General features: G+C 41.8%; 1 non-coding gene across 1 annotated transcript; it reads left to right on the top strand.

The window, feature by feature from the left end:
• Positions 1-273: 273 nt before the first annotated feature.
• TRNAS-GGA (transfer RNA serine (anticodon GGA)) lies at positions 274-360 on the top strand. Its single transcript has one exon. It is a non-coding gene; the product is annotated as a tRNA-Ser (tRNA).
• The last annotated feature ends 4,082 nt before the right edge of the window (positions 361-4,442 follow it).

Genomic DNA, 4,442 nt, shown 5'->3' with positions numbered 1-4,442 from the left:
ATTAATCCGGTATAAATATCCGAATAAGATGGAGAGGATCGTCGTCTTGACAAACATGAATAGATAGTTTATTTAATATTAAGTTAATATTCAATAAAGAAAATGTGTTTGTTTTTTTATCCTATCCCTCGAGCCTCGAAGGAAGATCTTTCTTTGACGAAAGGTTTTCGATTTATAATCGATCGGTCGTACCTTTATTGCAATAATACAATTCAATAATATGAATGACTCGCTATTCACTGGGTTTCCGGGCAATAATCCTAAGATTATGTAGGAAAGGTGGCCGAGTGGTTCAAGGCGTAGCACTGGAACTGCTATGTAGGCTTTTGTTTACCGAGGGTTCGAATCCCTCTCTTTCCGTACCTTCACCTACACCTAATTCACCAACGTTACCAACCGCAATGTATCAAATAACAATGGATACCATTATTCCAACAGTAGGGCCTTTCTTTTCTAGGGACCCAATTACTGTGGTACAGAAAATCTCGGAAAGGGTGGACAAGGAATGAGAATCTCACCGCGGATCCATTTGCGATACTACAATGGGGGAAAATCCGGATTTAATCCCTTAGCTTAGTTCTATTTACTTTGTTTGGCGAAACAGGGTGGACAAAATTGTCCAAAGCTTTGTTATTTTAATAAAGTTCAAGTCTGACGGGAATAATATTCCACGACTAGTAATTCATTGATTTTTAAGCCGATCCATTTACTATCTATTATTTGATTTACTATTCCTTTATATTGGAATGAGTCAAGAGTCAAATGTTTTGGCAATTCAATTCCTCGCGGGGGGATGAATCCACATAATTTTGAATCAGAGCTCTGGATCTTTGTTCATCCCTCGTAGTAATAATATAATATCTCGGGGTTTACAGCGAAAACTTGGGATATATACTATACGACCATTAACTAAAATATGTCTATGGTTAACTAATTGTCTAGCTCCAGGAATGGTCGAAGCCATACCCAATCGAAAAAGGATGTTATCCAAACGCATCTCAAGTAGTTGTAGTCAAACCTGACCTGTTGACCCTTTGGCTTTTCCAGCGATACGAACATATCTAAGTAATTGCCGCTCTGTCAGACCATAATGAAAACGAAATTATGCTTTTTCTTCTAGACGAATAAGGAGATCTTTTCCCGGAACGCGGTTGGTTTCTAAGATCACTTCCGGATCTAGGTCTTTTACTAGTGAGTCCCGGTAAAGCCCCCAGACGGCGTCTTTTTTTGAAACGAGGCCCTCGGTAACGAGACATAAAGACTCCTTATTTTAATGAAATTGGATTTCACAGAATAAAGAAATTCAGACTGAACTAAACGATAAACGAAGCTAAACCCGCTGAAGTACTATAAAGAAGAATGAGATGAATTGTATCAATAACCGGATTTGATTATATAGTATATAGAAAGCTATAAAGCGTTTTCTCTAGTGCGTAAAGGTGCGTAGCCCAAAGTCGCAATAGAGCTTGAAGCACCTATTGCTATAAGGGGCGTGTGCGCTTAGCCCCAAGGCTATAGGGGGCACTGCGCTCAAGCCAACGAGCACTTGCTGTGCCCGTGGGCTTGTGCGCTAGAGAGCGGGCGTGTGCGAAGCCCGCGGACACAGCAAGTGCCCGCTGGCTTTGAGCGAGCGCATCCGCGCTCCGCTCACTAGGGCTTGCAGGATCTGCCTTTCCGAGAAGGATAGGAGACTCAAGAACCCGCCTTCCACTCCTGCAGCAAGCAACCTGTCTTTCCAACCCCGCCTTGCCCCGTCCACCCGAGAACCAGCCTTTAAAGTACAGAATCAAAGTTCGACCTGGTTCTGTTCTTTCGAACAAGATATTTCAAAACCTGTCCCAGTGAGAGATTAAAAAACCCCGTTTATTCTTTTGACTGAAGAATAGAGCCCTCTTCTGTTGACTTCCTCCTCCCGCTCCGGATCAACTCAATCAACAGACCCAGTCACCCTACCAGAATCAAAATGTTTGAATGTTCGATCTTCCATAGAAGTTGTTCGGTCGGCAGCGATTTGTGGGGTGGAAACCTAAAAACCTAATGTATGTCAGCTGAATGAACTGCCTCCGAACACCGATCAATCATGAGATCTCCGACTGCCGAAAGGTTTATGAACCCTCATGAAAAGAACTAAGGGATGGAGGAGTTTCCGGTAAAGAAAGATGAACCCTACCCGAGTGAGAATCCTGCCTTATTGGAAGTTCGACCTGATCCTTCGAGAGTGAGCTACCTATCTTTTGATAGCCGCGAGGTTTGAGGTATGGGTAGGACTTGAGTCGAATCCCCGGGTAGAAAAGGAGGGAATTGATTGAATGCGACTGCCTTGAAGGAAAGATTGATTTGAGGGAATAGGGGCATGAAGGAACCGAAGGTTAGGCTAGTCCAGTAAATATATATTTCTTTATTTATTATAGAAAGATTCTATAGATGTCCAATCTCTAGTGGTGGTGGGACCAACCAAGATGTATGTCGTCCGACCCGACCTCAGACTGTTTCTTCCCGACCTATTTGACTCTCTGGCCGCAGTTATTTAGGTGGTATCCCGAGATTGAAGAGATCGAATTCCTCCCGGGAACACACGAAACAAAGATATGAACTGGGTAAATGGAAATGGAAAAGAGATGTTTCCAATTTCTCAAAATCTGAAGCTTTTTCTACATCCATATGATCTACTAAAGATGATCGGTATTGCCCATATAATGAAAGCAGATCTTGGTCCATGGAGTCCCAATTTGGTAGGAACTCCAACCTGTCCGATGCTTCTTCGGCCAAATACGATATACAAGTGGGACCTGCACTATGAGCAAGCTGTGCGAAAAACCGCTTCTTTTTTCCGGTTCCGCAACTTGGCCGAAATGGGGTTCTACCGGTTTTCCATGGATTTTTGAGTTTTCGCCATTGGTTACTGGTCGAGCCACTGGAATGGAATAAGATAGGAATCTCTGGAGATCTTTCCTCTCCGCTTACTCGTAACAAGGTTTCCCTCTGTAGAAGACTTCTTCCGAATGGCATAATTGTCTGATTTTTTCCTTGATCTTCAAAGAAGACTGACTCCTCCTACTCCTCCTTCTCCTCCAAGATCGTCGTTGGTCCTTCTTTCACACATCCTATGCGGGCCTCCGCTGGATTCCTCCTTATCAATGAATGAAGGGGGGAGTATTTAGAGCTTTCTATATGAAGATTCAAAAAGGAAAAGGAAAGAAAGAGAAAATGAAATGTAAATTCATGTTTCTAAATAGAATGAATTTCTTCAATTTAGAAATGTAATTCATTTATGAAAGAAAGAATGAAATGCAAATGAATGAATCAATGATAATGAATTGAAGAAATTCTAATGAAAGAAAGAAGACTATTTGGACATCCTTGTAAATGAATGTTGAATTTCTTGAGCTTAGAAAAGAATTCAATGTAATTCATTGTCATTTCATTCTTTCTTTCATTTTCTCTTACTGAATAATCTGATTATTCTGAATGAGGAAGAGCTCTTAATGTGGTATCACTTTACCGCCATCTGAAATGCGCGAAACTTCGATTGGTGGAAGCCAGTCCATGAAGATTCTCCCTTTTCTTACGTGCAATTCCCCTCTTTCGGTAAGCATCCAGTATCTCAGCAAATAAACATTTCTCTAAGCTTATCCTGTAGCTTATACGTCGTTTGAAAGCTGCTCCAAGGATCCAACGAATAGCTAAGGTTTGTTGACGATCCCTGGCTACAATCCCAGGGACATCATAAATAGTACCTGCGACTCCTACTTTTTCCACTTCGCATATGGGCTTTATATTCTCTACGGCGTCAACCATAAGTTTGATTACATCGCGTTCAGTTCGAGCTGGGCGATGAAAAGTTTGATAAACAATAGCACGAACTCTCGTTTTTTTACCATCGATCATGCGAAAGTTGACCAACTTCTTGATCAATTGTTTTTGCTCACCATCCAAGCCCCCCATATAGCTGAGAATTTCCGAGCAATTGGAAGCCGCTTTCGATGACGAGGCCGAGAAATTGATATTACGCGATCGTGACTGTCCATCTTTATCAGCCAACTCCCCTCTTTCCTTCCATAACTGATCATAGTACGAATGGATGACTGACCCCCGTCTTGGGCTGCAGTAAGTAGATCGAGAGGTCGTTCCGCCCCTCGACGAACCGAGAGTCCGGCCTTCTTCAGTCCGGGACTGTCAATAACAACTCCATCAGCAAAAGAAAAAATCTAATTTGTTATTTAAATTCTTTTCTTATTATTATATAATTTAAATTAATATTAATATTTATTGATTCCAGCCTTGCAAACCGAATTCATGACTCAACTCAAGGCTTTCGGCCCTCCTACACCTTTCTTTCAGTAGCTTGAAGGGCAACTATAGAAGCGAAGCTCTCAGTGTTTGTTCATAACAAAAAAGTGGAAGGGCCACTATTTTGCTATTAGTGGGCTTGTTTGTTCAAC

Source organism: Aristolochia californica, unplaced genomic scaffold, assembly GCF_029961685.1.
Source record: "Aristolochia californica isolate CCGP_79_NKW_82.1479 unplaced genomic scaffold, dmAriCali1.0.hap1 SCAF_76, whole genome shotgun sequence".
Lineage (NCBI taxonomy): Eukaryota > Viridiplantae > Streptophyta > Magnoliopsida > Piperales > Aristolochiaceae > Aristolochia > Aristolochia californica.
The sequence above is the reverse complement of the archived record's forward strand: the minus strand, read 5'-3'. Positions and strand labels throughout refer to the sequence as shown.